At 38.3% G+C, this 20,014-nt stretch overlaps 1 long non-coding RNA gene across 3 annotated transcripts in view; it reads left to right on the forward strand.

The window, feature by feature from the left end:
- Positions 1-20,014, forward strand: part of LOC141506464 (uncharacterized) — a 247,160-nt gene that overhangs the window by 76,268 nt on the left and 150,878 nt on the right. For all 3 annotated transcript variants that reach the window (XR_012473895.1, XR_012473893.1, XR_012473894.1), the window contains one exon: positions 19,213-19,361. This is a non-coding gene — a long non-coding RNA (uncharacterized LOC141506464). The remainder of the gene's footprint in view (positions 1-19,212; positions 19,362-20,014) is intronic.

Raw genomic sequence — 20,014 nt, forward strand, 5'->3', positions numbered from 1 at the left:
GTAATATAGCCCCTTGCTATGTTATAAGTTCCTCAATGGCAGGGGCTATTTAAATTTTGCTTTTTGTATTTTTAGTGACTGCTACACAACAGATGCTTAAAATGATCATTTGTTGATTCTGTGACTTTGGACAGATTCCTTATCTCTAAGCCTCTGTTTGCCTATCTGTAAAATGAGGGGGTGTACTTGATCTCTTGGGTTTCTTCTAATACTAACATTTTAAGATCTAGAAAGGAGACCTGATTCTGATTCTTTTTTTTTTTTTCTTTAACTCATCAATCCTGTGATTGTGAGCAAGGCACTTACACTCTTGAAGATCTGGTTTCCACATCTGTTAAATGGGGAAAATCTCATTACTTTGTTTCACTTGATCAAGTGAAATAATGTACATGGAAACCCTTTTATGAAGAATATTGTTTTGTTAAGTACTACAGAGTAAGGTAAATCATGTTATTCTTCCCACCTGTAGATTATTCATAGGATAAATGAAGGCATTTAATGAGTGTTTATTGATAGAGTTTAAATGGACCTTATTTGTAATCTATCCTAACCCCCTAATTTTATAGAAGAAATTGAGGGTATTAGAGGTTAAATGACTTTCCTAAATTCACTTAAATAGTAAGTGGTGGGGCTGCTAGGTGGCGAAGTGGACCTGAGTTCAAATCTGGTCTCAGGAGGACCTGAGTTCAAATCTGGTCTCACACATTTAATAATTACCTAGCTGTGTGATCTTGGGCAAATTACTTAACCCCATTGCCCTGCAAAAACAAACAAACAAATAAATAATAAGCAGCCCAGCTAAGATTGGAATCCATATCTTTTAGATCCAAATCCAGTGCTTTCTTTCTATTTTACCAAGCTTTACTTAGGTTCAGCAATTTTTCCCCCCTAAACTGTGCTTCTCTTCTGCAAACAACCAGACTTGGTTTCAAGGTGGGCATCTTGTATCTGGAATACACATTGTGTTTGTGACTGATCAGCAGAGATACTTGTTTCATATTGACCTAGAGTTAGTGTTGACTGTCAGGTGATTGCCTGGATTACCATTTAATTTGTGATTATAGAGGCAGAGATCCTGGCTACCTGGATAATGACTTGGCATTTATTCTTTTGATGAAGTTGGGTTCCAACATGCTCTGTTGTTCTAGACTTACTGACCTAAGTTAGAAACAGTATAGAAAGCCTTCTTTATTTTGTACCTACCATACCTAGTAACAGATTCCCACCCTGCCTTCTTTCTAGATGGCAGTTCCCAATACCCCTTCAGTTTATGGCATAGGATGGAGCATTCTTCCTGGCTTCTGAGGCTGTGGTCCTCATGGCTCTTCTCCTGATCCATGACCAGGTCATTGAAGTCCTCCTGCAGCCTTCCCTCCAGCTGCCAGCACTCTGTAGCAGAAATGACCCAATTTCCCCTCAGTCATTTTACCTGTTCTGAAGGAGCTCCCCCCCCCCAAGAATTTGTTACTGTGAGGCATCTCTATATTTACATAGGCTTGCTCCAAGCCAAATCCCAGATCTCTGGGCCAGAGGGTGATGGACAGGGCTGTTGTTGGTGTTGCTGGGTAACCAAAGATAAAGTGCTACAAGTGTGTTCTCTTGTTGTCCTACCCCTGCCCTCTTCCCCACACCCTTCATTTTTCCTCTCCCTTTCCCTTCCCACCTTCCTTGGCATGTGTTTCTGAAGGGCCAGAGTCTATCATCCTCTTTGTTCCTATGTGTGAAAGGCATAACTTGCGTGACTATATCAAGGCCATACTGGTTCAAAGGGAGGTTAAGTACCTCAGCTGCAGCTGCTGCTTCCCTGATGGATGGGAGGAAGAAGAAAACCTGAGAGTATACCAGGGAAGGAACAGAGGGTGTCCTCTGCTAAGAACACCGGAAGTGACCCCTTCTTCCTTTTTGGCTAGAGTGGTGAATCCTCTTTAAGTTTTCCCTGCATTGGAAGAGGAGCTATTTGATATTTTTCTGGTGCTGGCTAGTAAAGATCAGTCTGAGTGAATCAGTGGATCAAATCAGCCTCCATAGCATTGGAGTTAAACCCCAGGGAACACTCTCTTCTATTTTTGTATCACATTTACGCCTGCTACTGTCTTTTTTTTACTTGCCCACAAGAGACCCTTAATTGAAATGAGACTCTCTTTAACTGTGTACTCTTTCTTTATGGTAGATGGGGATTCCTGTCCTCTTTCCCCTTCAGAATGCTTTCTTTTGGCCTTGACCTTAATATGGTTTAGTGAATAGAAAGTTATCTTTGCCACTACTGTGGGAAAAGATCAGTTTTAGGAGTCCAGGGCATCCTATATCATTTGTCAAGAGGACAAATTCGATCTCAGACACCTAGCTATGTGACCTTGGGCAAGTCATTTAACCTCATTGCCTTGCAAAAACCAATTTAAAAAAAAAAGAGGAGGAGGAGGAGGGTTCAGAATTAGAAAAGATTCTGTTCCAGGCATTAGGTTTTCTACCTCACAGAATCATAGAATTTGAGAACTGGAAGGAAATTCAGGGGCCATCTAGCACAACTCAAACCTAATAGAAATCCTTACTGTTAAACACCAAATACATGTCCCTACAAGCTTACTTCAGTGGAGTTCTCTTAATGACTTTATCAGCTCTTTGGTTTAATTATCATCTCTATGCATATAACTCTCAGATTTATATATCTACTTTTCATTTATCTCCTGAATTCCAGTTCCATATCACCATCTTCTTATTTAATATAGTCAAACTAGATGTCCTATAAGCATCTCAAACTCAGTAGTGAAAAACAGAACTCATTATCTTTTCATCTCAAATGCACCTCTTTTCTGAATTTTCCCTATTCTTTGTCCTTCATTTTTTTTGAAGAAGACCATGACATCAGAGAGATAATGCCATGACAACAAGCACATGAACTGAATTTGAGTGGGAGGCTATGCTCAGTTACCAGCTTCACTTTCTCCTCCAGAATCATCTGGGTCCAGTAGTTGTATATGAATCAGGATGACCAGAGGTGACCCTAAATGTAAGAAAATCAGGGTTAAATGACTTGCCCAAAGTCACACAAGCTAAGTGTCTGAGGCTGGATTCAAACTCCCATCCTCCAGACTCGAAGGCCAGAGTGTTGTATCTACTGCACCACCTAGCTGTCCTAATTTTCCCTATTCTTGATGGAGCTTTATCATGCTTTCACCCAGGTTCTCAAATTTAGTAAAATAATGATGATGATGATACTACCTAGTATTTATATCCTACTTTAAACTTTGCAAAGCACTTTATGTGGTATTGTATTGTATCCTTCCAACAACTCTATAGATGAGGAAACTGAAACAGATAGAAGTGAAATGACCTGCTCAGGATCCCATAGCTAGAAAGTCTTCTGACTCCAAGTTCTGCACTCTGTCCACTTCCCCACCTAGCTGCCTCTCTTCTTTTCAACTCCTCACTCTCACCCACTCTCCATATTCCTTCAGTTGCCTATCTTGTTGATTCTATCTCTACAGTTCCTCTTGTCTACATCCCCTCTCTATATTCACATAACCACAACCCTAATGTAGGTCCTAATTCATCTCTGACCTCTACAGTGTTGCCAAAGTGAGATTCTAACATGTAGTCTGATCCTCTTTTTAATAAACTCTAATGACTCTGTATTATCTCAACTTTTTTCTGGGCCTCTTTTTCTTTATCTAGAAAATAAGAAATAGCAGATATTTGCTAAGGTGTTTTCTTAAACCTATCAGCCTCTAGGGGCAGGTGTATACTACTGGCATTTTAAGTACTCACAGCCTTGCCACATACTACATTTCCATCTTTGTTACATGTTACTTTCCCTGCAAACTACAATGCCGCCAAACTGGTCTCCTACACAGCATTCTTATCTCTCATCTCCTTGCCTGGCTGCCCCTTATTCCTAGAATATTACAAAGGCTTTCTTAAAAGAAAGCAAAGTAGGTAAAGGGGGAGTGGCAGAGTATGAGCAAACATTGTCCTCTAGCCTCTTGTGTCACTTCAATGACATATCAATGAAGCCAGCAAAGGAAGGACTACCAAAAATTATAAAGGGAAGCTCAAAAGCAGTATGTTTATTGAACTATTATTAGTGTATTATTTGAAAATGGGAAGAAATGGGAAAACCACTACCTCATGTTTACAGAAGGCAAGTGTATCACTTGCCAAAAAAAAAAGAAAAGGAACAGAAATGGTTTCTTCAACCCAGACCAGTGAGTTTGACTTCAATGCCTGGCAACATTCTAGAATAAATTATTAAAGATATAGTTAATGAAAATTTGGAAAAGAAAGGTTGTTCACTAAGAGCCAACATGGTTTCATCAAAAACAGGCCATGCCAGATTAACTATATTTCCTCTTTTTTTAAATGGTTGCTAAACTGTAGATCATGAGAATATTTTATAGATTTTATCGAAGCATTTGATACCAAACTGGCCTACTTGCTTATTCCACAAACAAAGCACCATTTCATCCTAGACTAATGTTGTTTTACACATGTTCTCCTCCAAACCTGAAATACTCACCCTCTTCTTTACCCATTAGAATCCCTAGTTTCCTTCAAGGCTCAGCTTGGATGCTATACATCTCTACATGACCCCTTTTCTGATTCTCACAAATGTTAGTTCTCTTGCCTGACCCCACCCCCTCTCCCCAATTATTTGTAATTACTTGTTTCTGGTTTTACTTTCAGTAGATTCTGGGGAGGGACTGTGTTTTCTGTATCACTGAGTTCTTAGCCCTTGGTGCTTGTTGGAATCCTGAGTCAGCTTGTTCACTCACATACCTTCAGGGATTGTCTAGTTGACTGGGTTGTAAATATCAAGGGCCTGTCTGCTCTAGATCAAGGAGGATTTGCTTTAAAATTCTTTTTTCATTATTTTAAAGTTTTAAATTTAGCATAGTAGTTCCAACACTTTTCAACTTGTCTAGGTTGCCTTCTGAATGAATTTTTGCTCACTTTTCACAAAAAGTAATTCATTGATACTCCCCCCCCCCCCTTTTTAGCATCACTGTCACCATCTTAGCTTTTTTTTTTTACCATTTTAATTTTTTTTTTAGGTTTTTGTAAGGCAAATGGGGTTAAGTGGCTTGCCCAAGGCCACACAGCTAGGTAATTACCATCTTAATTTTTAACTGACCTCAAAAACCCTCCCCTGAAAGAAATAAGTATAGTCATGTAAAACAAATGAACACATTGGTCCTATCTGAAAATTTATGTCTTATGCTTTACCTCTGAACAATCTCCTCTGCCAAGAATTGGGGAAGGGAAAGGAAGGAGGGATAATTCATCATTAGTCTCTTGGATTTTGATTGTTTAATTTGTGGTTCATAGTTCTTATGGCTTTCATAATTATTTTCTAATGCTATGTTATAACCATTGTATAAATTGTTCTGCTTATTTCACTTTCTTACAGTTTTTAAGGTCCTCCCAGAATTCTCTGAATTTTTCATTTATTTAAGGCAATGGGATTAAGTGACTTGTCCAAGGTCACACAGCTAGACAATAATTAAGTATCTGAGGTCGAATTTGAACTCAGGTCCTCCTGACTCCAGGGCCGGTGCTCTATCTGCTGTGCCACCTAACTGCCCCTTCTCTGAATTTTTTAAAAAACATTTTATTTATTTTTCCAACTTCATGCAAGGGGTTTTCAACAATCATTTTTTGGGCAAGGATTTGAATTTTACATTTTTCACCCTTCTTTCCCCCCATCAGAAAGCAATCTAATATGGGCTGTGCATGTATGAACCATGTTAAGCATAGATCGATATTAATCTTGTTGTAAAGGAATTATCTGAATTTCTTAGTTCCCTCATTTCTTAAGCAGAGAGGGTATATTATTACGTATATAAGACAGTATTTTGTTCAACCATTCTTTATTGAGTGGGCACCACTTTGTTTCCATTTCTTTGTTACAGCAGGAAATATTGCTACAAATATTTTGTGCCATTTGTTAACTTTTATCTCTGCCTTTGATCTCTTTGTGTCAAAAGTCCAAACTTAGTGTGAGTTTAGGGTATAGTTACAAATTACTTTACAGAATGTTCAGACTGCTTTCCCACTAAGTGTATTAGTATAATTGACTTCTCATAGCCTCTCCGATTATTTTCACTCTTTGTATTTTACAACCTTGTCATAGTTTATAACCTTTTTAATATGTTTATATGATCTCTTTGATAACATTTTATGTAATATTTTTCCATTCATATTTTTTGGAATATTTCTTTGTAACTTTCTTTCCTTAGTTTAGATAGCAGGACCCTATTCATATCATTATAGGAATTTAGTAGAATCTCTTCCTGTTTTACAAACAATATAAGTATAAAAATAATTCTTCAAATATTTGATTCACTTCATCTGAAAAATCTATTTTGAGCTTTTTTTCTTTCTGTTTTTTTAGGAATTTATTGCTTGTTCAGGTTTTTTAAGATTTGCTCATTTAAATTTTATATTTCTTATTCTGTTGAGTGTTTTTTATTTTTATAAATATCATTTTATTTAAATTATAATTTGTGTTTCATTATAATTAGGCAAAATGATTTCCAATAACTTTTTCTTTCATCTTCATTTGCTATAAATTCTTCATTTTTATTTTTAATACTAGCAATTTCATTTCCCTATGAAATTAGCCTACCTCCTGATTATTCTATTTTAATTAGCTCTTCCCTTCCCAAATAAAGGTACTGGTTTTATTGCTCAATTAATTAATTAATCAATCAAGTAATTAATTAGTGGGTTTTTGCTATCAATTTTGTTAATATACTTTTGATTTTTAGACTTTATATTTGGCCATTGGTTTTTTTAATATGCTCTTTTTCTGAGTTTATTCATTCATTCATTCATTCATTCATTCACACTTTGCTGGTTTGTTCTTTCCTTTGTTGAAAAATATTCCCGGAAAACAGTTTGGGGGGCGGAGCCAAGATGACGACAAGAAGTGATCCAGTCTTAGACACTCTGTGATAAAACTTGAAACTAAGGACTCTAACTAAACTTTCGAGAGACAGAACCCACAAAGGGACCCATTGAGGCAGTTCTCCTACTCAGGGTAACCTGGAAAAGAGCAGAAAGGCTCTGCTCCCTGGGTTGGAGGGGCAGCTCGCCAGAGCAAAAGAACTTTAGCCTCCTGGAGGCAGCCCAGCCGTGGCTCACAGCAGCAGGGGAATCTCTTGAGCTGTACCCCGGGGAGCACCGGGCACAAAATGGGGGAACAGTGGGGACCTCTGCCAGAGGTAGCACATGGAGCCCAGTCCTCAGGGCACACAGCAAGCAGATTGGTCTTTCCCCAGCCCAGATCCAGAAACAGAAGCAGGCGGAGCTGGTAAGCAGGAGCCCCCAGGACATCCTGATCCCAGTCTAGGCCCCCCACAGAACAGCAGGGCCCCCCCCCCCACCTCAGCCCCATGGCAGAGGGGGGCACTTCTGGTCATTCACAGACCAGGAGGGAGGACAGACCCTCACACAGTGAGACCCTTGTGGGAGTGTCCCAAAAGCTCAGGAAGCACCCCAAAACCAGGCCCAGGCTAGGAAAATGAGCAAGCAAAGAAACAAGAGGAAGACCATTGAGAAATATTTCACAAATGAGCCCAAGAAGGATCAAAATACTCAGTCTGAAGGTGAGGAAGCACAAGATCCTGCATTTAAAGACTCCAAGAAAAACAGAAATTGGGCTCAGGCTATGACAGAGCTCAAAAAAGACTTTGAAAATCAAATGAGGGAGTTGAAAGAAAAACTGGGAAAAGAAAGGAGAGATGCAGGAAAAACATGAAAATGAAGTCAGCAGCTTAGTCAAGGAAATCCAAAAAAATGCTGAAGAAAATAGCATGCTAAAAACAAGCTTAGGTCAAATGGATAAAACAGTTCAAAAAGTTATTGAGGAGAAGAATGCCTTAAAAGGCAAAATTGGCCAGATGGAAAAAGAGATAAGAAAACTCTCTGAGGAGAACAAATCCTTCAGACAAAGAATAGAATTCAGGGAGATTGATGAATTTACCAGAAATCAGGAATCAATACTTCAAAACAAAAAAAAAATGAAAAACTAGAAGAAAATGTGAAATATCTCATTGAAAAAACAACTGATATGGAAAACAGACTTAGGAAAGATAATTTGAAAATTATTATAATACCTGAAAGTCATGATCAGGAAAAGAGCCTTGACATCATTTTCAAAGAATTACTACAGGAAAATTGCCCTGATATTCTAGAAGCAGAGGGCAAAATAGAAATGGAGAGAATCCATCGATCCCCCCGAGAAAGAGATCCCAAAAAACCAACCCCTAGGAATATTATAGCCAAGTTCCAGAACTCCCAAGTCAAAGAGAAAATATTACAAGCAGCCAGAAGGACACAGTTCAGATATAATGGAGCTGCAGTCAGGATCACACAGGACTTAGCAGCAACTACATTGGAAGCTCGTAGGGCTTGGAATATAATATACCTACCGGAAGGCAAAAGAGCTTAGAATGCAGCCAAGAATGAACTACCCAGCAAGGCTGAATGTCCTCTTCTGGGGAAAAAGATGGACTTTCAGTGAACCAGGGGAATTTCAAAGGTTCCTTTTGGAATGGCCAGAGCAGAACAGAAGGTTTGATCTTAAGATACAGGACTCAGGTGAAGCATGGAGATTGGAGGAGAGGGGGAAAATATGAGGGACTTAATGATGATGAACTGCATGTATTCCTGCATAGAAAAATGACACTGATAAAACTCATATAAACCTTCTCAGTTAATAGAGCAGGTAGAGGGAGCTTTTATAGTTGAAGCACAGGAGAAAGCTGAATTCGAAGATAAAATATGGTGTAAAAATGGAGTCAATAGAAAAAAAGGGAAATGTAATGGGAGAAAGAAAAAGGAGAGGGGGAATAGTCCAAGATATTTCACATAAGATTTTTTTTTTATTACAATGAGCTATTGCAATGATATGGAAGGGGGGAAGGCAAGGGAGAATAAGAGACTCTGCTCTCATCAGAGGTGGCTAGGAGAGGAAACAGCATATATACTCAATGGGGTATAGGCATCTGGAGTAAGAAGGAGGGGGGAGCAGGGGGAAGGGGTGGGGATGTGAACAAAGGAGGACCATGGGGGGAGAGTGGTCAGATATAACACATTTTCTTTTTTACTTCTTGCAAGGGGCTGGGATTGGAAGGCCTGTCCAGGACCACAGGGCCAGGTGGATGCTGGGCCTAAGGGGTGGTATGGGGGCTCAGGGCTTCTTGGCCCCAGGACCAGGGATCTGTCTGCTGCACAACTCAGCGACCCTACAGCAGAGTCAGAGTGAAAGGAGAGAGAAAATATAGTACATGGTAATGGAGAAATAAAAAAGGAGGGAGTTGCAATCAGCAATGGCAATGTTGGAAAAATATGGAAGCAACTTTTGCGATGGACTTACCATAAAGAATGCAATCCACCCATGACAGAATTGTTGGTGTTGGAACAAAGACTGAAGCACATTTTTTACTATTATTATTTGGGGGAGGGTGCAGGGCAAATGGGGCTGGGTGGCCTGCCTGGGGCCACATAGCAGGGTGATCTTTGGGTGTCTGAGGCCAGATTTGGACCCGTGTGCTCCTGGTTCAAGGGCCAATGCTCTGTCTGCCACCCAGCCACCCCTACTATTATTACTATTTTATTTTATTTTGGGTCGGGGTTTTTTTTCCTTCTTTTGGTTTTTACATGGCAGTGGGAATTGGGTGGCTTGCATGTCACACGGCTGGGTGATTGTTGGGTCTACGGGGCTGGATGTGGGCTGAGGTGCTCATGGCTCCAGGGCTGGTGCTTCATCCATTGTGCCACCTGGCCATACCTACAATTATTACTATTATTTTTTTTAATTTTAATTTTTTTCTCTCCCCTTTATCACCCAAGAAAGTCTATATTCATGCAGGGGGAGGGGTATTTTGTTTACTCTTAAACAAGAATATTTTATTAATGTAAAAAAAACATTTGTACAAAATGAGAATTAAAAAAATAAAATATAAAATATGAAAAATATTCCCCCTAAGGAGTGCTTTGTGTACATCTTTTCTATGGTTTCTTCTCTGATCCACTAATTCTTTAAGAATATTTAATCTCGGGGCAGAGCCAAGATGACGACGTGAAGGCAGCATTTCCTGAGAACTCCTCCTCCAAACTCCAAAAAGCAACAAATGATGACTAGCCAAAATTTATAGAAGCAGAACCCACAGAAAGACTGAGTAATACATTTTCCCAGTCCAAGATAACTTAGAAGTTCCATGGGAAAGATGTGTTTCACCAGGACTGGGGATTAGAAAAAAAGCCCTGGCCCCAGCTCAGCCTGGCCCAGAGATCACCGGCAACAGCTTGAAGGGGTGGTAAGAGAACTCTGTTATAACAGAATGAGTGTGGAGTGAGGGAGCACAAGCCACAGAATCTGCAGTGAGAATCTGGAGAAAACAGCCTGCACCCCCTAGAGTTGGTGAGGGAAGTCTGCAGAGATTTCTCTGCTCTCCCTGGGGTAGGACTCTGCTGTTTGCCCACACTCAGCTCCAGGTGGCAGTTTGGGCTTCCATACTAAGATAGCAGGATCCTCCTTATAGCTCCAGGGAAGAGAGAAGTATGGGAGCCATCTACATATCAAGGCACAGGTAAGAGAGCATAAGACCTTGGAGGAATAAAGGTCCCAGTTGGGTGTCCCCCCCCAAAAAAAACCCCAAAGCCTTGGAAGTGCTGTCTTGGGCTGAGGAAGTGAGTAAGCCACAGAAAAAGAACCATCTGACCATAGAGAATTACCTTAGTTCCATGGAAGATCAAAACACATACTCAGATGATGGCAAAATCGAAGCTTCTGTATCCAAAACCTCCAAGAGAAATAGAAAATGGGCTTAGACTATGGATGAGCTCAAAAAAGACTTTGAAAAGCAATTAAGGGCGATGGGAGAAAAATTGGGAGAAGAAATGAGAGTGATGCAGAAAACTCATGAAAACCAAATCAACATCTTGGTGAAAGATATACAAAAAAATACTGAAGAAAATTATATGTTAAAAACCAGTTTAGACCTAATGGGAAAAAGCAAAACAAAAGGCAAATGAGGAAAAGAATGCCTTAAAAAACTGAATTGGCCAGCTGGAAAAGGAGATAAAAAAGCTCTCTGAAGAAAATAACTCCTTCAAATGCAGAATGGAACTAAAGGAAGCTGATGACTTTGCAAGAAATCAGGAAGAAATAAAACTCTTCCAAACAAAAGCCAAAAATTAGAAGAAAATGTGAAATATCTGATTGGAAAAACAACCAACCTCGAAGACAATTTCAGAAGAAATAATTTTAAAATTACTGCACTATCTGAAAGCCACAATCAAAAGAGCTTAGACTTCATTTTTTTTTAAGATTTTTCAAGGCAGTGGGGTTAAGTGGCTTGCCCAAGGCCACACAACTAGGTAATTATTAAGTGTCTGAGGTTGGACTTGAACCCAGGAACTCCTGACTCCAAGTCCAGTGCTCTATCCACTGCACCACCTAGCTGCCCCCTAGCCTTCATTTTTCAAGAAATAATACATCAAAATTGCCCTGAGATCCTAGAAGCAGAGGGTAAAATAGAAATCAAGAGAATTCGCCGGTCTCCTCCTGAAAGAGATCCCAAAAGAAAAACTTCCAGGAATGTTCCAGGAATGTTATAGCCAAATTCCAAAACTGCCAAATCAAAGAGAAAATTCTAAAAGCTGCCAGAAACAAACAATTCAACTACCAAGGCTCCATAGTCAGGATTACACAGGATCTGGCAGTGTCTACATTAAAGGGCTCATAGGGATTGGAATATGATTATTCTGGGAGGCAAAAGTTCTTGGTTTACAACCAACTATCAACTACCCAGCAAAATGTACATCCTCTTTCAGGGGAAAAGATGGACTTTCAATGAAACAGGGGACTTTCAAACTTTCCTATTGAAACAATCAGAGCTGAACAGACTCCAAGTACAGGACTATGGTGAACCATAGAGGGAGTGGAAGAGAAGGACTAACTATGAGGAACTTAATGATATTGAACTGTTTGTATTCATGGGAAGAAGATATTGATAACTCATATGAACTTTCTCATTTATAAGAGCTGTTAGTAGGAGCATATATAGACAGGACATAGGAAGGAGCAGAATATAATGGTATAATATAGTAAAAAGATGGAGTCAATGTGTGGTAAAGGAAAGTACTGTGAGGAAGGAAAAGGAGATGAAGAAGAAGCTAAGAAATTTAACATAAGAGTCAAGAAAAAGCTTTTTCAATGTAGTGGAACAGAGGAAGGCAAGGGAGAATGAGTGAGCCTTCATTCTCATCAGAAATGGCTTAGAGAGAAAATAACATACACACATAATAAGGTAGAGAAATCTATCTTACCCTAAAGAAAAATGAGAGGACAGGGATAGGATAAGGAGGAATGGGGGGGGGGGGAAGGCAGGGGGAATAGATGATAGAAGAGAGAAGATCGAGGGGGGTGGGTACTTAGATTCAGCACACTTTTGGACAGGACCAAGATGAAGGGAGAGAGAGAATAAAATAAATGAGAGTGGGGAGAAATAGAGTGGAGGTACAGCTAGTAAGAGCAACTGTGGGGAAAATATTGAAACGACTCCTCTGGTGGACTTATGATAAAGAAAAGAACTCACCCCAGAGATAGAGCCATTGGAATATGAACACAGACTGATGTACATTTTCTCTCTCTCTCTCTCTCTCTCTCTCTCTCTCTCTCTCTCTCTCTCTCTCTCTCTCTCTCGGTTTCTCATGTTCTGGGGGGGTTATGTTTACTCTTATAACACATTCAATTTACATCAATGTATAGCATGGAAACAATGTAAAGACTATCAGCCTTCTGTTGTGGGGAAAGGGGGGGAATTGTAAAATTCAAAACCTTACAAAAAAATGATAGGTGCATATTACCATTGTATATAATTGGCAAAAAATAAAATGTTGACCAAAAAAAGAATATTTAATCTCCAATTAAGTTTCATTTCTCCAAATACCCTTTATTGAATATTATTTGTAATTCATTGTGGTCGGTAAAGGATGTATTCAATATTTTCATTTTTTTGCTTTTGTTTATGAGATTTTTTACCATAGACTTACTTCTGTGTCCAGGCCACAGGCCACATGTGGCTCCATTCATGAGGTATTATTATGTTTAATATTATACTTATTGGTAATATTGTGACATTGTTACCATAAATATTAAATTCTATATGGAACCTTAACAAGATTTTGTTGGGTGATGTGACCCAAAAGAGCTTATAGGTTGGACACTCATGTATTGCTCTGCTAAGAAGTCTTTATGTACCTTTCTCTTCCCATCTAGTAATTGCTAGAGACTTATAATAACTAACTTTTTTTTTAGGTTTTTTTTGCAAGGCAATGGGGTTAAGTGACTTGCCCAAGGCCACACAGCTAAGTAATTATTAAGTGTCTGAGGCTGGATTTGAACTCAGGTACTCCTGAGTCCAGGGCCAGTGCTGTATCCACTGTGCCACCTAGCTGCCCCATAACTAACTTTTCAAAAATTCTCTTCAGATCCTTTACTTCTTCTAGTGCTCCCATGGATATCAACCCCCTCCAAACCACAAACCATTTGTCAAGCTGATAGACCTGAGAATAGGCTCCTGAAACAAACATAACTCATTTCAGGGACAGAAGAATTGTTACTGTAATGAAAGTTAGACCAGGCCAGAGTAAAATATAGCAACCCTTCATTTATCAAGCAAGAAATGAGTCATTCCACATAAGTGAAATTTCCAGATAATTGAATGTACTTTTACTTTTTATTTTTTAATTTCTTATGGTAATCTTTTCATTAATAATTAGAGAATTTCCTTCCTTAAATGAATTCTGCTTAACATTTAACCTTTTTTTTTAAGATTAGTGATTTGGATATCATTTTGAATGCCCATTTTAATCTTCTTCAATGTGGCTATTGAGGTAAAAATACTAATTTCTTTATGCTAAATGACCCTGTAGTGTTTCTTCAGTTCTTGTATCTTAGAATAGGTTATTTTTTTGTATATATATATATATATATATATATATATATATATATATATATATATATATATAAAACCTCACTGACTATAATCACTTTTTGTCTCTCCCTTGTAACTCCACCTCTTTCTAAGGGATTGATTATAATTTATTATTGGTAGTGAACCTGGATAAAGAAAGTTATTTAAAATAAAAGTGAAGTAACCCTGAGTGAGGGCTTTAAGGGTTCTTCTCAATCAGGTATCTATGAGTTTTGTAGTATCTCTTTTGGCCAGTTAAAGGTCTTTGGGATTTTCTTCCTGGTTCTTGGGATTTATTTCAAGGAAATGAATTGACTAGACAAGGAGTCTCTGAATAAGAGAGTTTTTTATATTAAATTTATTCAAGGGGCAGATGCATAAATAAAAGTGAACCAGTTCTTGATAAATTTCACCAGATATAGGTTGAAAACATCAATAATTTCAGGAAAATAATTGTTACTTTTTTAAAATAACAAACAGTAGCAAAAACAGTACTCATTAGTCTTAGAGTCAAAGGACTTGAGTTCAAGTTTTGACTCTGACATTTCCAAGTAATTTATCTCATACATGAACAAAATTAACTATCTGTCTGAGCATGGATTTCATCATCTATACAGTGGTAATAGTACTTGTACACAGGGTTTTGAGCAAACCTTAAAATACTCTGTAAACATGAGATAATTTTATTGTAATGGACTTTTTTGAGGAAATAGGGACAAGTTAATAATAATAGCTAACTTGTATATGGTACTTTAAGGTTTGCAAAGTACTGTATGTGTTCATATAACCTCATAAAAACCATGGGGGAAAGTGCTATTATTATTCTAATTTTACAGATGGGGAAACTGAGGCAAGTGGGGTTAAGGAACTTGTCCAGGATCACATGGCTTTTATCTGAAACCAAACTTGAACTCCGGTCATCCTGATTGCAAGCCCAGTGTTTTATCCACTATACCACCTAGAGCATATCCTTAAATTTTGACATTGATAATAGGAAGGACAGTCATGACTCCTGTTCTAAAACAGATCCCTTGACACCTCATTAGAGTCAGAATCCATTGTCAAGTAGAGAAAGTTTTTACTCACCATAATAATTCTAATGTTTTCATGATACCTTTAGACCTACAGTACTAATATTGTTTATTCCTTGTAAAAAAAATCTTTACTATATAAAGAACATCTTTTCTTTTAAGAATGCAACATGCTGGGGCAGCTAGTTGGTGCAGTGGATACAGCATTGGCCTGGAGTCAGAAATACCTGAGTTCAAATCTGGCCTCAGACACTTAATAATTACCTAGCTGTGTGGCCTTGGGCAAGCCACTTAACCCCATTGCCTTGCCAAAACAAAACAAAACAAAAAAAAGAATGCAACATGCTTGGTGGCAGCACAGTGGATAGAGCACTGGCCCTGGAGTCAGGAAGACCAGAGTTCAAATTCAGCCTCAGACACTTAGCAATTACCTAGCTGTGTGACCTTGGACAAGTCACTTAACCCCATTGTCTTATAAAAAAAGAATGCAACATGCTTTACTTGTTTTCTTTTAATCAGGCAAGTGTGGTTACCATTGAGTGAAGTGTCTTACCTGACTGAGGTTATTGAAGTCATCAAAAAAACTAACTTGCCCTGATTCCCATGCCTAGATTCTCTCTACTTACTCAGTGATGATTCCCGACCTTTAGCAACTTTCTCTTCCTTACTCATCCTAATTAACTCTTTGCCTTTGTTTAATCTGTTGTTGCTTTGAAGCTTACAATATCTTAAGGAGAAAAGAAGCAAATCTTAGAATCTTCTGCTTTATTCAGCATAGCCAAGAGATGTAATGTTTGCCAGGTTGAAATTTCTGGAATTATAGAAGGTAACATGGTCTTTGGAAAATATTAGGAAGAGGTAATGTTATTGAACAACTTATCTGTGTAACATGATCCATGAGCCTTGCTTATCTTTGTGTCCGAGTGATCATCATTGACATATTTCAAAGTCCAGAAGTGAGGATGCAGTGGAACAGGGAGGCCAAGATCAGAGAGAGCATGTGCAGGCTGTCAGCTTCATTGTGCATGGGAAGGGAAGAGTACAGTTGTTCATGTTTCCCCACAATCTTTGTGAGCAGGAAGGGATGTCCTTATCTTTCAGGTCACGGAAGAAAAGAGAGGAGGAAACAAGTTCCTTTGCCCAAAGCAGCTAATAACCACATAACGTTTAATGCCCGTGATAGGCCTCGAGCCCTAATCTTTTTTTTTTTTTTTTGAGCCCTAATCTCTTGATTCCTAGTTTTTTTGTTTTTTGTTTTTTTACTTTCAAGCCTTGCTGTAGGGGAAAAAGGATCAAGATTTATTTTACTTGTATATTTAATAACCAGATTCTTAACCAGGAACTTCCTAATAAATCCATATCTAAAGCTATAGTTTACCAGCTTTAATTTGTGTTGCTTTGTAAGAACTCCACCTTTATTTACTAGGATAAATTGACTCAAGAAGAAACAATTTTGCAAATCAGATCAAGAGTATTTTAAACTGAAATTGAAGAGTAAGGAAGAAAAAATACTCAGAGGTGTGTGTGTGTGTGTGTGTGTGTGTGTGTGTGTATGTGTGTGTGTGTGTGTGTGTGTGTGTACACATATGTCATATATCCAATTACCCCCAAAATAGTAGTTACCATAGGAAAATCAGTAGAGAGGACTTATAAGTCATTGGAAACAATATGCAAAAAGAGAACCAGCAGTGAAACTCATGACTTCAAATATGCCTAAACACAGAAGCACAAAGTTTAGATAATAAAGCAAACTAATTCTCCTAATGTAAGGAGCTAAATTTGAATTTATAGGATAACTTGTTGGAATGGAAGTAGATACTCTGGAATATGGATCTGGAAAGTTATAACTTATTTTTAAATAAAAACAGGAAAGGTCAATAGTATGGAAGTGTGTTTTGAGATTTACGTGTGAGGAAATCAAGAAATTGAATGGAGAAGCATGTAAGAGTGGTAAAAAAAATTGAAATTACACCCTTAAGAGAATTTATTATAGAACCTTTGAAAGGGAAGAGAAAATTGATGTGTTCAGGAAACATTACAAACCTGGTACTGAGACCTAGTATAGAAACTTTTAATATATGTTATAGCTTTCTCTGTCAAAAGAAGAGTTAATAATTTTTGACTTCCTTTAATGATAATTTTATTATTCAAAAGATGGAAAAAACAACCAGAGGAACTATTCTTTTACATCTCATTCTGGACTAACAAGGGAGAATTTGCTACTAAAGTGAAAATGATGGGAGCCTTATTGGGAAAGTCACTCCATCTTAGAGTTTATAATGAATAAGGTTAAGAAAACCAAATATTTCCCTAGATTTTGGAAAACAGATTTCAGTGTTCAGAGAAATGGTCCACAGCCTAAAATTTGACAGGGAAAACTGGAACAAGAGGAATGGAAAATCTCAAAAATGAAATTCTGAGAACACAAGCACAGAGACCAAGATGAGGAAGAAAAGGAGGAGCCAGCTAAAGAGACTCACATAGCTTTTCAGGGAACCAATTGATTTTTAAAGTTAGTGTTTTAAAAAAGCTATATAAAAGACGGAAGCCACAGCAGTAAACAGGAAAGGAGCACTGAAGAGAGGCGTAGTTCTGTAAGAATACTGTTAAGATCACTGAAGCTCCAAATTAGTAGAGGTAAGTTCTGAATCTAAAGAACAGAAAGGTTTCCTTGATCTGTATTGGGAGCAAGAGGAGGATCCAAAATGGAAGAGGACCACTACTTTGGGATCAATGGAATGAGAACAGATGATGGAGAGAAAGAATTATACTTTTCTTATTTTTGTTTTTTTTCTTCCAAGGATGATTACCAGGGTTGAAAGCTGAACAACTAAATCAGCAAAAGTTTGCTGAGCAGCTGTCAGTCATATTTGAAAAGTTATGGAGAAGAGAAATAATGTCCCAACACTGGAAAAGGGCAGATATCCTTATTACTCCACTCCACATGACCCATAAAGTCTTCCCCCCCCAAAAAGGGGGTGCAGGAAGTATGGAGCCTCCAAATTACATGCCAATGAGATTGAGCATGACAAGGCCTAGAATGTAGTAGGAGATCTTTTGGAGGATGGAAAACATCCTGAGGTAGATTCTAAGACCATTGGCAGCTTCACACTGAGTTTGAGCTATCATATAATGTTCAGTAACAAAGTTCTTGTCCTTAGGTTAGCTATAACAATGACTGAAATGAAGTCTGGCACGCATAGATGACATTACCTGATTAAAAAATTAGTCATTATTCACCTGGCCTCTGTTTTCCCTCTTGACTCACAGTTTATGAGGTGAGAAGGAATAACTGAGGTTACTATTTCTTGACCCAGTTTCAGTCCTTTCTTCAAATTTTCATCTGAGAAGTCTCTCCTTAACCAGTTTCTCTGCAAAATCTATGCACTTAACTAAGATGTTGACTCTCAAGAGAGTCTCCAAGCAAGTTGCAACTGAGTAGCTTCCTTGCTTTTTTCTCTTTTGTGAATTGTGTGGTGAGAAATAACTCCAGTATGAGAGTGAGAAGGTAAAGTGAGAGCCAGTTCTTTGTCCTGTTATTCAAAGCTAGTGGGAATGAAGGAGGGACAGGGAAAAAGGTGCCAGGTATCAATTAGTAGAAACCAGGCCTCATAAAATACCTCAGATAGGTTGACAGAGCAACCAAGTCTCTTGGGCAAGAGTCTCTCTCCCATTAGTTCCAACGTTAACATTCTGGCCATTTCTTTGTCAGTTTTTAGGCCCATGCTGGATCTAGAATCCTTCAAATTCTAACCATCCTCTAAAACAGGAATTCTTAACTTTTCTTACATCATAGACTATTTTGGCAAATTCTCTGAACTCCTCAGAATATTTAAAAATGCATAAAATATGTAGGAATAAAAAGAAAATGAGTTATATTGAAATAAAGATGAATCATTTTTCTCTTCAAGTGTATAGGTCCCCTAAAATTTATCCATGGATACTTTTGGGGGTTTGTGGACTCTAGGTTTAAGAATTCCTTCCCTAAAGAGAAGGAAGCATTCATTTCTAGGCAAACACATCCATGGAATGCTCTCCTTGCCCTTAGAGTAGTTCTAGTGATCTATTGACTCCCCCTCCACCCTGACCTCCTCTCAGGACATCATGTTACTGTGGGTCAAAGGGAGTCCTCATGTGTCTGTAACAATTAGATTGAAACATGTTTCCTTAAAAGCTCTTACTTTGAAATTTCTTTTCAGGGTCCAACTGATGGTCCAGATGAGCGTGCAAATGCAGACTCAGATACATCCAGATGGCATCACTGAATGCAGACTTGACTTCTTGGTCCTTTCACTAACCACCAGACAACTTAGCGTGGCAGGCTGTGCCCTGACAAGACAATTCCTAGGTAGATGGATAAATGCTCCTCTGATGTTCTCTGGATTTTGATATGGGGGAAATATTTGTTTTAAGCCAGACTTAAGTTGGGGAGAATCCAGCCATGCTTAGGATTTCTGGAGAAGAAAATTTTAACATCTACTTATTTGAGAGGGGCAGCACTTTTGTTTCTGTCAGAACTAAACCTAATAAACTTCTGTTTGATTCTTTGCTCTGAGGCAGTCCCAAAGAAAGGTTTATTTAATGTGTTAGCTTGGACCTTTACAGGCAAGTTCAGAACACATTATCTTTTTATGGTGCATTTGATTAATGATTTATCAAAATTCTGATAACAGCCATGTTGAAGAGCAAATTTGCACTAGATTAACATATTGCTACACCTGCTGGTCTCCAGGGGACAAGTTCCCCACCCAGCCATTTCCCATACTGATTGCTGACTATAAACTGGGAACTATCTGTAGAGACCTTCCCCCTGACACTCCCTCCCCCCAAAGTTAGTGTGAAGGGATTTTTTTTTTTCTTATTTTGTCCTTTTGGCTCCTTTTGTAAAATACCTTGGCTTTTTTTAAATTAAAATTTTATTGAGATATATACATATATATTTGCATCACCTTAATTTCATATATCCCCAATCACCTAATTCCTGTTATCTTGTAACAAAAG

The sequence above is a fragment of the Macrotis lagotis genome, chromosome 1, assembly GCF_037893015.1.
Source record: "Macrotis lagotis isolate mMagLag1 chromosome 1, bilby.v1.9.chrom.fasta, whole genome shotgun sequence".
In the NCBI taxonomy this organism is placed as follows: Eukaryota; Metazoa; Chordata; class Mammalia; order Peramelemorphia; family Peramelidae; genus Macrotis; species Macrotis lagotis.